General features: G+C 40.8%; 1 protein-coding gene across 4 annotated transcripts in view; it reads left to right on the plus strand.

Moving 5' to 3' along the window:
- The window catches only part of RGS7 (regulator of G protein signaling 7), a 467,594-nt gene that overhangs the window by 153,911 nt on the left and 300,985 nt on the right, over positions 1 to 12,698 (plus strand). The window lies entirely within an intron of this gene.

Here is a 12,698-nt window from a genome sequence, read left to right on the forward strand (position 1 = left end):
AGAGCAGCTCAGATAGAGAAGGGAACACCATGTATAGGATGTTGGTAGGACCCATTTGGGTTGAAAGATGCGTGCCAAAAGTAGACTATAGACCAAACATGATGGACGCTCAATACCACTATTGCAAACCACAACACCCAAAAGGAGAGAGGGAGAAAGGGGAATGCCCTGCCACAGAGGCAGGGCGGAGTGGATGGGATGGGATGGAGGTGGTAAGAGGGATGCTGGGACCATTGGGAGTGGAAAATGTGCACTGGTGGAGGAATGGGCACTCGATCATTGTATGACTGAAACATAAACACGAAAATTTGTGAGTATGTAGCTGTACCTCACGATAATTTACTAATTAAAAAATAATTTTTAAAAGAAGGGATTTTTAGAGGGGTTCACTGTATCACTGTATCGCTGTCATCCCATTGTTAATTGATTTGCTCAAGTGGGCACCAGTAATGTCTCCATTGCCCTGAAATTTTAGCAGCCTCTCTTTAATCATCCTTCCCAACGGTGCCACATTAGAGGCTCTTTCAAGGTCAGGATTATGAGATCCATCATTGTTACTATTTTTGGCATATTGAATACACCAAGGGGGGGCTTGCCAGGCACTACTGTGTGGGAAGGATACTCTCAGTGGCTTGCCAGTTTCTCCAAGAAGGAGAATTAGACTATAAGAGGTCATGAAGCCAGGAATGCAGCCATGCACTTCTGGGAGATTTGTTTTATGGTCTCTGGATCTTGGTTGTTGATGGAATTGCACGGCGCTGGGGGCAGTTTGTGGGTGTGACTGTCTAGCTATTGGAAAATGGGGGATCTGGGTGGAGGAGGCCCAGTCCCGATCTAAGTAGACTTGGAGATCTCAGCCCCAGGTCCCGTACAGCTGGGTTCCTTTGTTGGTTCCTTTATGCAGGAGGCTCGTCCAAGTGTGTGGAGACTGGCTTTGAACATGGCTGTGGCTGGGTCCCAGAGGTAATTTTGCTGCTGGGGCTCTGCTCTGAGCAAGGAGGGAAACTCAACCCATTCCCCTACGAGGAACCCCGGCAAAGATAGCCAGGCATGGGTGCAAGAGACTCAGAGGAGTCAACACCACATTATCTCATAGCACATCGGCTTCATCAGATCAACAAAGTTAATTATATTCTCTTTCTTAAAACACTATTTTCCTGGCATCTGTTCTCATACTCTTCTGGTTTTCCTTCTATCTCATTCACCCTTTTTGTTTATTCACCTTTTTTGTTATTGTTTTTTTGGACCACATCTGGTGATGCTTAAAGGTTACTCCTGACTCTAACTAAACTAAGGAATTATTCCTGGCAGTTTGGGTTTGAATTTAGGTCAGCCTTTTGCAAGGCAAGAACCTTACCTACTCCAGTCTCCATATTGCTCCAGGAGCTGCTGCTGCCTCCTTTTGTGAATGTAAAAATACTGCTTTCCTAGGTATTGCTCTTAAACTTTCTCCTCATTTCCATTCATAGCTTCCCCTTAAGTAGTACTAGTTGGGTTCTATGATTTTTAATTACACTCAAATTATGATGTTTCCAAATTTTCGCTAGTCTATTATTAAGTTAAAGAGACTTATTCCACACTTCTACCTTTTTATCAGTAAATATCTCAATGTAGATATAAACTCTTAATTTTCTTCTGCCATATTATTCCCAGTCTCTAAATAACACATGCATCCAGTTGAACTATATCTATCTATATACATGTATATGCATATATATCTCCAATTTCATGGATATATATACATATATTTCAAATTCATATATACATATATACATATGCATGCATATATATACCTTTTATTTCATATATATATATATATATACATATATATCACCTCCTATTCTTTCTTGCCTCTCTCAACTGCCACCATCAGCTTAAGCTTTTGGCATCCGAACTCTTCAGCAGTCTCTTTTTTGCTGCAACCTTATTTATTTGCTGTACCCCAAATTAAGTGTTCTTTAAAACCTTAATATCATTACAATTAGTTATATAAAGTCACTTATCTTTTTAATTTCTAAAATAATGTAGTTTTTGTTAGATTTCAGAACTCTGTGGACAAAAGTGAATAAAGGTGAAGTTTATTAATAAAGTACTAAAGGTGAAGGAATAGGAGAAGTTTATTATAAAGTGGAGTAATCAAGAAGTGTGCCCCTGGCACAATCCCTTCTTCTGTCCCTCTGCTTCCCCGTCCCTGGAGAGGTAACAAAGACTAGTGGGACCAGTGTACTTGGTCTGGCCTTGTTATCTGTCAGGGGCCCACATGAGGAAGCACGGACTGTGGCCTGTAGCTTCCTGTCTCCAGGAGGGCCATAAGTCTGTGCATGAGGCAGGGTGATCTTTGGTTCCAGGAGTGTGTTATCTCATCAATCAGTTGCCATTTGGTCCCAGTTGCCTTTATTTATTTATTTATTTATTTATTTATTTATTTATTTATTTACTTTTGCTTTTTGGGTCACTCCCGGTGATGCGCTGGGTTACTCCTGGCTCTGCACTCAGGAATTACTCCTGGCACTGCTCAGGGGACCAGATGGGATGCTTGGATTCGAACCCGGTTTGGCCGCGTGCAAGGCAAACGCCCTACCTGCTGTGCTATTGCTCCAGCCCCACAAACGTCACAGTTTTAATTAGAGAAATGTTTAGGGGACAGAGAGAGAGAGAGAGAGAGAGAGAGAGAGAGGTGTGTGTGTGATGCAGGTTGTGATGCAGGTAGCAGAGAACGCTTTGTTTTAAACTTACACTGCAACTTTCATTAATTAGAAATAAAACCCAGATCTATATACATGGCTACATAAAATCTTATCTGGGTGGGCTCTTAGTCCACATTTTTTAAGTTTTTTTATTTCTTGGGATCGCTCTTGCAGGGGATCTAGGATAATTTTTGATATCAGAAACAAACCCAGGTCAGACAAGTGCATGAGGGCAACCCTACTCTCATAAGTATCTCTTCACTCTCTTACTCTACATTTCTTTTCTGTTTTTTGTTTGCTTATTTGTTTTGTTTGGGGCTCACACCCAGCTGTGCTCTGAGCTTACTCCTGGTTCTATACTCAGGGATCTCTCCTGGCAGTGTGTGGGTATCCATGTGGGGTGCTGGGGATCAAACCCAATTCTGCTGCATGCAAGGCAAGCACCCTACCTGCTGTATTGTTTGCTCAAACTCTAAGTTACTGTTGACATCATATTATACATTTTTTTACATGTGCAATTTTATTATATGGGTGTATTTCTCCTTGGCATTAGAATGTACTTTTTCAAGATTAAGTGCTGCCCATATTGTTCACTATTTTCTTCCAAGGCAGTCAAACACACCACATATCAGACATTCAGGAAATGAAACATTTAGCTCTATGAATCACTGAAGCAGGTTTTTTTTTTCCAGTTTCCTATGATGATAATATGCTAATGCTACTACTTTACCATTTTAGAACTTGAAAGGCAAGGATTCTTTCTCTGTAAATTTCCTAACATGCAATTCAGTGTTCTCAGAGGAGATAGGAGAGGAGCCTATCAGAGGAATTTAACTCTTCTGGGTTTCTCTCACGTCGTATTGCTTCAGAATAGACTTTGTTTCCCTCATAAAGTTAATGTTATAATTAAGTGTACCCACGACAAACAGTTGAGGCAGGAGCAGTGGCGGCAGGTCTCTGTTCATTCACGGTTCCCAATTTCTTCAATATTTTCAAGAATGAAAATATAGAGTAATAAAAATGCTCAGACTCAGAGTTAAAAAGTAGAAAACAAAGTTCGGAGGAACTGTTGGTTTAAGCTCCCTCACTGCATGGAGCTTAGGTTTATTGAGTTACACCCATCACAATGCTCCCAGGGCACTCCAGTTCCTCTGGGTTTATCCTTAACTTCTCCTTTGTGCTCGGCTTCCCCTATCTGTTAATCACTTATCCCCAAATCAGATTCTATGACTTGTAAAGTCAGATTCTTCTAAAGATTCTGTATTTAGTATATGTTCCATGTTGAGAGGTTCTTAAACTTCCATGTGGAGAGGAACTTAGTATAAGACTACGTTAACTATTTGGGGGTGTGGGTAGGTGGGGATATAGAAAAACTGGGTCTTCATGTTATAGGAATGCAGGGAAGTTAAAGATAAGTGTTTGTTGCAATGATTCTTTTAATGAAAATGAAGCTCTTTGCAACATTTCTGCAAAGACAAGAATGTTACAGAGAATGCAAGGATCCAACAGATGCTTGTCTGACCACTTGTATTAAGTACTGCCCATTATCTTAGCCTCTAAGTGAGCTTAAACTCTTGGGCAGAATTTTGTGTTGGACAATTTTGTGTTGGACTTGGGCAGAAAGAGCCCAAGAATTCACAGGGTGTCAAAAATATAGAACAGGGCAGTCAAAAATGGAACTGTTCCCAGCAGCTGACAAGGGTAAATGAGGCTTTCTCTTTCAACAGTATGATCTGTAGATGGAGGAGAAATCAGAATGTAATGAAACTTTTTTATGTCTTCATGAAAAGTATGTCTCTGTGACCTCTTTTTTTTCCAATTAAGCAAAATCAAATTTCAACTTACTACCCCTGGATTTAACATCCATAGCCAATTATAAAAGTTCTTCTTCTTCTAAAGTGACTAATGTTGATCAGAGAGCAGCAAAGAGGGAAAATAAGCACAAGAAAGATATGGACTCAGAAGCAGCCAGGTACCAGCTGTTTTATAGGTGAATGTGTAAAAAAGTAAACATATTATACAGTTTGTGTTTCCTCAAATTTTTTTCTTAATAAAACTTTAAAATTGAAGTTGCATTGCGATTCATAATCACATGATTGTCAGGCATGCATCACTGAAAAATCAATATGTGTACATAAATTACATTAAGCTAATCTCTGAAAATCTAGTTCTATCCTTCACCATATGTGTTTCTCCTTTGTCCTGATTTACCCCCTCCTTCCTCCAGTTCTCTTCCCTTCTGGTAACAACTAATTGCTCTTATAATAAAATGTTAGGTTTTTTATTATTTCAAAATAAAAAGTTGCATTCTAGCTTTTTTAATGATAGCATGCAATTTTTATTTATTTTTTATAAAGTCATCATCATCCTGTTTATCATCGATTTTTCTTGAGCGGTCTCAGTAACGTCTCCATTCATCCTAGCCCTGAGATTTTAGAAGCCTCTCTTTACTCATCCTTCCCAACCATAGCTCATTGGAGGCTCTTTCAGGGGCAGCAGAATGAGGACCATTGTTGTTACTGTTTTTGGCATATTGAATATGCCACGATTAGCTTGCCAGACTTTGCCCTGCAGGTGGGATATTCTCGGTAGCTTGCCGTGCTCTCCGAGAGCCTCTAATCTCCTTTACATGTGTTCCCAGTCTACCGAATGCAAGCTTTTGGTCGACTGGCATGTTGTAACGATCTGCACACTGACAAACACACACCTGCCTGCATCTCTGGGCATCACCTGGAACATCTGTGGCTTCAGGTTGAACTCCTTGAAGTTTATCTCCTTGCTTATCTATAAACTGGGTTAACGCAGGGGAAGGAATACAATTCAGTGTAAGAGGACTGACCCCTCTGGAAGAGGTCTGGGGGGTTCATCATCCCCATCACCACAGAATTCAAAAAATAAAAACAAGGGGATGGAGCAATAGTACAGTGAGTAGGGCATTTTTCTTGCACATTGCTGACCCAGGTTCGATCCCCAGCATCCCATATGATCCCCTGAGCACTGCCAGGAGTAACTCCTGAGTGCAGAGCCAGGAGTAACCCCTGTGCATTGCCAGATGTGACCCATAAAAAAAAAGATAGGTAACAGAACTCAAAGACTTGTGACAGATATAAAAAAAAAAACTTTACATCTAAGCAGTGCAGTATCTTGTATAACAATAAATGATACTGCTAAATGCTAAATACAGTAAGCAATAAGATCATCTTAATACTTGTATTTGCTTTTGGTCCACACCCTGCAGTGCACAGAGCTTATTCCTGGCTCCGCACTCTAGATTCAGTTCTGACAGGTCTTGGGGAGCCATACGTGGTGTTGGGGACAGAATCTGAGTCAGCTTTGTGCAACTGGCCTTCCATGCAAAACTAATCCTCTGATCCCATAATAATTTTTATTATTTCAACTTGACCCTTTTCCTTTTGTTCATCAAAGACAGACCATTCCTTCCTATTTTAATCAGAATTCTGTGGCACGTTCAGAGGTAAGATGTTGGTCACAGCCAAATTTCAGACACCAGTGCAGAGAAGCTCAGGCCTGAATTCTTGTGCTTTTGGCTTTCTGCTATCAGTCTGCCCTGCCCAGCAATCCAGTGTGGTGGGAGCTGCATGCGGGATGGCTGAGAGGGCATGACTGCCTCAGTGCAGTTCTGAGACACATGCACTGTTAGTGTGATGTGAAGCATCTGTGTCAGTCTGCAACCAAGACAACTTGGTTTGACTTCTAGCAAACTGTCAGGGGATTAAGAAAAAAGTCATGGCAGGGAGAGTGCTCCAAGGGCCAGAGCATCAGCTTTGCGTACACAGGCCCAGAGTTCAATCCCTGACTCTGCATGTCCCTGAGCACCATCCAGTACAGCCCTGGAGCCTGGCCAGACGTCACCAGGGGTAGTTCCTAGGTCCTACACACTGCCAGAGTGTCCCTGCCCAGCTATGTGCTCAATACATACAATCATCTTGTCTCGATCCAATGTTAACTCACTAAACTAAATGTTAACTTTACTAAACTAAATGATTAACTAAAAGTTAAATGAACGTTTCTTAAAAGTACCAAAAATGTTTCAACATCTGACTTATGGCAGGTTTAGAAAAGAGAGTTTAAACCTCTAGAAACCACTATTTGTTAATGTAATGTAGACATAAAATTATAATCGGCTCTCCTGGACAGATAATGTAAGGGGATAAGACATTTGCTTTCATACATCTAATCCTTGTTCAACCCCTGGCACCCCATGTGTTCCCCTGAGCAGAGCCAGGGCTCATTCCTGAGCACAGAAACAGGAGTAGCTCCTGAGCACTGCAATGTCCTGTTCAAAAACAAAACTAAAAAAGTTTACTCTTTGGTAACATCCAGGTGTGCACTATAACATCTGTAATTACATTTACCAGATTGATATTACATGCCTAGAAATTCATTTTATAGCTAGAAATTTGTATGCCTCTCGTCTGGCAAGCACCCGTATGCTTAGCTGATTTACTAATATAAAACCCATTTTCAGATGATTTTGAATTACGTTACTACGTAGATTTGCAATCACAATGGAATATTCTAATTTATTTATTTTAAATATTAAAATGGTTATTTCATGGTACTTCGGATCATATTAATGCCAAGTGTGTGAAATGATCAATCAATGGATGGTAAAATAACATTTGTAAGAGTGAAATTGAGTTGTTCATATGACTAAGTAATTATATCTTAGTTGAGTCATTGACGTATGAAAATAGCGTCTGGCACAGAGTGAGAAATGAAAAAAAATTATTTGAAGATCAATAATAACTCCATGATTCTTTAAATAGAAAACTGTACTTTATTTAGTTTGGTAACATTAGATTTTTCTAACATTATAAGAAAATGACAAGTTTGATGAATAATTTTTGAGGCACTCAGTTATTTAGGTAATTTAAAAGAACTAATTTCAAAGAAGCACTTCTAAAATTGGTACATGTTTGTTTCTTTTATTAGATCTAGCATAATAAACATAATGAAATCGTTTTGAAGACTCGTGGTTATTATTATAAAAAAGATTTCAAAATAATATTTTTTGTTATTAATCTATAAGACTGTGACTCCTACACTGAATGTTCCCAAGAGTGCCTGTCTGATTAGGTTACTCCTCTGACCTGTCACACTATCTTCAAAATGATGACATTATTGCTTCTAATCTTTGATTCTCTGTAGGATTGGAGAGGATAGAATTTACAGATAAAAACACAAATCTAACAATTTTAATAATGTTGATTTACCTACAATCAAACTAATTTTAACCTTTGCAATTGAAGAAATTTCTTTGTGCTACAATGCTAAAATCTCCACTTTGGACCTGGCTCTCTAAGCCTTGTGAACACGTTTCTCATTTGTTTGGCTCTGTGTATCTTCACTTGCTTATTTTTACTTTGGAGAAGCCTGTGTCCTTTCTTGAACACATTTCCCCTCTTTCTCTCTTCTCACATTTTCCTAAATAATTTTCAATAAAACTGCCTCACCTCACCCAAAAATAAAATAAAATATTCTGTCTTGTACAGACCAAGTCCTTTCCTGCTATCTGCTTTGATCTTCATGTATCCTTAGTTCATATTTGTCACTGCATATTCTCTCTGCCAGCTTGCCTATTTATTATTAATAGCAGGTAAACATGGATCACAAAAATCTCAAATTTTGTACATGCTACCATGATGTCTCATACATAAATTAAATTTATTATAAATGTATAAATAGATTGGAGCGATAGCACAGTGGGTAGGGGGTTTACTTTGCACGTGGCCAACCCAGGTTTGATTCCTCCGTCCCTCTCGGAGAGCCTGGCAAGCTACTGAGACTATCTTGCCCACACGGCAGAGCCTGACAAGCTCCCTGTGGTGTATTCGATATGCCAAAAACAGTAACAAGAAGTATCACAATGAAGATGTTACTGGTGCCCGCTCAAGTAAATCGATGAACAATGGGAAAACAGTGCTACAGTATAAATGAATACATGAGAGATTTTGCTGAATCTTTCTTTGTCTTTGTGTCTCCAAATAGGATTTATTCTCATTTTGGTTTTTTAACTAAACTCATGCCCGTTGGTGCTTAGGGTTTACTCCTGGCTCTGTACTCAGGGGTTATTCGTTGTGGGGCCAAGTTATCACATGGGATGCTAGAGATCAGATATTGGTCATTCATGTTCAGGCAAGTGCCCTCTCCTCTGGACTATCTCTTTAGTCCCTATGTGTATCTTTTAATACTGATTGCATTATTATCTGAATCAAAACATATTAAAGGATAGTTGTTCTGATTATAATATTCAGGGATAACTCATTGAGATTTCACTTTCATAAATGACATTCAAAAGAGAGTTGACAGTAAAAAGGGGTGGTGATAAAGAAACACAAATAAAAATTTTGTGTAGTTTCTATTTAAAATGCAGAAATTAAATGAAAATAAGAGCCTGAGTGGCTCTGCCTTTGGACTGGCATATAATGGGAAGTCAAGATATCCTAGTTTGGAAAAGGCTGATGTTATCTGTATTAGTCACCCATGAATGCCCTTCTTTAAATGAAAGCAACATGGTATTTATCAAACTGTCATTTTAGGATTTTATTAAGGATGTCACTAAGGTCAGTTGAGATTTCTATATTCTTTTTACTTCAGCTAATCATTCTCAGTTGAGGCACCATAAAAAAAAATAAGTTGTCTGAGACTATCCTAAATATTAAAGTTGTCGATTATAAATATACTCCATACACATATGAATATGCATAAGAAAAGGATGACCTGATTTCTTGCAAAGAAACTACATATATTCATCATGCTCAAATGTGCTGCAGTGTACTTATGCTAGACTCAAAGTTACATTATGTTCACAAACAGAACCACAGATGTGCAAATACAGACCTACATTCTCCCAGGATTCCAAATGCTATTGAGGTGTGGGCACAGGGTGTCAGTCGTTGGCTCTAGATGCTCTTCAAGGAAGCCTTCATTCAGGAGATTCAGAACAGAAACAGTGGCAGAAATTTTATTCAAAAGTAAAAAAGAAAATTACAGTCTAGAGACATTTGGAGAAGACAAGCCTGAGTATGGGAAGCAGCAGCTGAGTTATGCTGAACAGTTTTTATTTGGCTGTTTCTTGCTCCTTCTCTTTGGGCAGTCTCTAGGGTGCCCACTGCTGTTTGGTGTTTCTGAACTTGTGCAGTTACAGTGTATCTTAAGTCTCTTCATATGCTCTCTGGGCTGAAAGTTCAAGATTGCAGATAGTATTCTACTCTCTACATGTGCTAAGCCACAGGAATCTTGTTCTCTTGGCAATCTTGTACTGTCGGTGAAAGGGGGGAAAGAGAAAGTTGTGCTACCATCTTCAACTTCCCCATCTCAGTTACCAAGGGAAGTGCCTGGGAGGTTCAATACTACTAAAGTCTCTGACGAGTGCCTTTGCTGTACAGATATGTGTATAATCTCCCGGAGGCTAGGGAAAGCCCTCACAGCACTCTCTCTCTCTCCCCCCTCTCTCCCCCCCCCCTTCGCTCACTTGCTCGCTCTCTCTCTTTCTCACAGTACTGGTTCAATGGACTTGGGTTGCTTCTTTGCCTAGGGCGGCCCAGGTCATGGGAGGACAAAGGAGGAAATGAGGGCCAAGCTGGTTGATAATCCGTTGCCCTTTATTCCATTCTCCCCACAGTCCTGTTCCAGTCTCACTAAGCCCCTCATTCTAGTCTCACGCTGCCCCTCACTCGGTCTCCTCCTGTCTCTCCTGCTCATCTCTCAGTGCTGCATCTCGCAGCCTTGCTTTCTCTCCACGCGTCTGCTCCTCATTCCCCCCTACATTCTTCTCCCTCTGTCCCCCTTTCTAGTCTCTCCGTGCTCCATCTTCCTACCTTGGTCTCTGTTTCTCTCGTCTCTCCCCAACTCTCTAGCACGGGGGTTAGTCACCACACCCTGGCAACAAAATCAAACCAACGTATCAAAAGCCCTTTTTCCACTCAAGGGCAAAATACCATTTTGGGGGGTTTTCTTTTCTCCTTAGTCCAATAACTTAATTAACATTTTAATATTAGTCATTTTGTATGGACACAGTAAGAGATATATTGAGCTAATAGGGTGGGTCTCTTGGGGACATCTCGCCACAGACTCAGAGTTCAGCATGGATCAATTATTCCTAACCCTAGCAGATTCAAATTTGTCTATGACCACGTTCTAAACTTATAATTAAGTATTATGGCACTTTTGCCAGGCTCATTTCAATGCCAGGGTAGCTCACTGCTTGCCCGGCATCCATCCAGTCCCTCATCGGGACCCTGTTTTTGGGGTGCTAGGAAGTAAGGGCAACTGAGGCCTAAGACAAGAGAACAGATGCCCCAGAGGTGAATATCATCTGGAGTCAATTACCTCCCAAGTTACAAAAGCATAGCATTAACTGTCTTCTGTGTCCATACAAAAAGGACATTGTTCTGAATTAACTATGCAATAGACTTAAGCAGAAGAGAAAAGCAACATTTACAAGTTAACAGAGAACAAAGAAAGAGGTTACAAATGAACACAGAAAATGGGAGCACTGTGATGGGAGTAACCCAATAAACCTAAGCTCCCTGTGGCAAGGCTGAAAGAACAAACCAATGTTACCCTACAGATATAATGTAGGCAGGCAGGCAGAGAGGGAAGGCTCCCTCCCAAGACAGTGGCAGTAAATTTCCTGGGAAGTAATATCCCTGAAGTTGAAAAGACAACCTTGCAGAAAACAGGGACTAAGGCCTGACAAGACCCTCACCTGGTGCCAACAATAGACCCAGAGAAGCTACCTCAGAAACAAAAGGCCAGGAAAGGAATTTCAAAGAATACCAACACTCCCACCCGCCTTGGTAACCTACCTGGGTTCTCTCTTGAGCATGTTATTCTCTGCTCTTTCCCACCTTCTCTTCCTCCTTACCTTCAAAACCTCCAAACAGAATCTATTTTACTTCATTGCTCCTCTATTTCTGAAATTCTTTTCTGCGAGGTGAGACAAGAACCGAGTAACCCTAGGTTCCTCGTGGCAGAGGTGGATGGGGAGAAAGTGACGGTCCTTCTCCTCTCTGCTTCACATAAGCCACCCGTGGACCCACTGACATCAGAAACACATATCAGATTGATACACGCATCAAGACTGAAAATATTGGAAAATAAAGATGTTCAGACTCAGTGTTGGAAAGTAGAAAATTTTATTGGAAAGTAGAAGAGAAAGAAAAGGAGCTTCTCAAGTTGGAAGAAACTTAGTATAGGACTAAGTCAATCAACTATGGCTCTTTTGTGAGATTTTTATAGGAAAAACGGGTCTTTGTGTTTCAGGGAATGCAGGGAATCTACAGGGTGGTCGTGCAGGTTTGAATCTTCCTGGCCATCTGCCTCAGGTATTGTCCATTATCTTAGCCTCCTTGTGAGCTTAAGCTCTGGGGGAGAATTTTGTGATGAACAATCATTAACTCCTATTTATCACAAAAAGTCCAGGAATTTGCAGGGAGCCAAAAATGTAGAATTGATGTCAGTGGACCCCAAAGGTGACTTATGTGAGGCGGGGAGGAGAAAGACAGTCACTTTCTCCCCAACTGTTTCTGCCACCTGTGACCCAGGTCTTGTCTCACCTCGCAGAGAGGAACATCAGGAGTAGACAAGCAGTGAAATAAACAGATTTTATTTGGAGGGTTTTTAGGGTGTGGGAGGAGAGAGAGAGAGAAAGAGAGAGAGAGAGACACACAGAGAGAGAGAGAGAGACAGAGAGAGAGAGAGAGAGAGAGAGACAGAGAGAGAGACAGAGAGAAACGCACTCAAGAGAGGACATGAGCTTCTCCGAGGGCAGAGAGAGCCCCTACACACATCGCAGCATTAGACATGAAAGCATGAAAGTGTATAAGTACTCAAGAGGGGAGATGCGGGCGACATATGTGCTCAGGCACTACATGTGCTTGGCCTTGTGGATGCAATCAGCACATGGGCTGGGGCAGCACATGCACGTCTTTCCTTTGTTCAAGGTGGCTTTTATAGGGTTTCTCCAACCTGCCCCCTTCAGGG

Source organism: Sorex araneus, chromosome 9 (genome assembly GCF_027595985.1).
Source record: "Sorex araneus isolate mSorAra2 chromosome 9, mSorAra2.pri, whole genome shotgun sequence".
Classification (NCBI taxonomy): domain Eukaryota; kingdom Metazoa; phylum Chordata; class Mammalia; order Eulipotyphla; family Soricidae; genus Sorex; species Sorex araneus.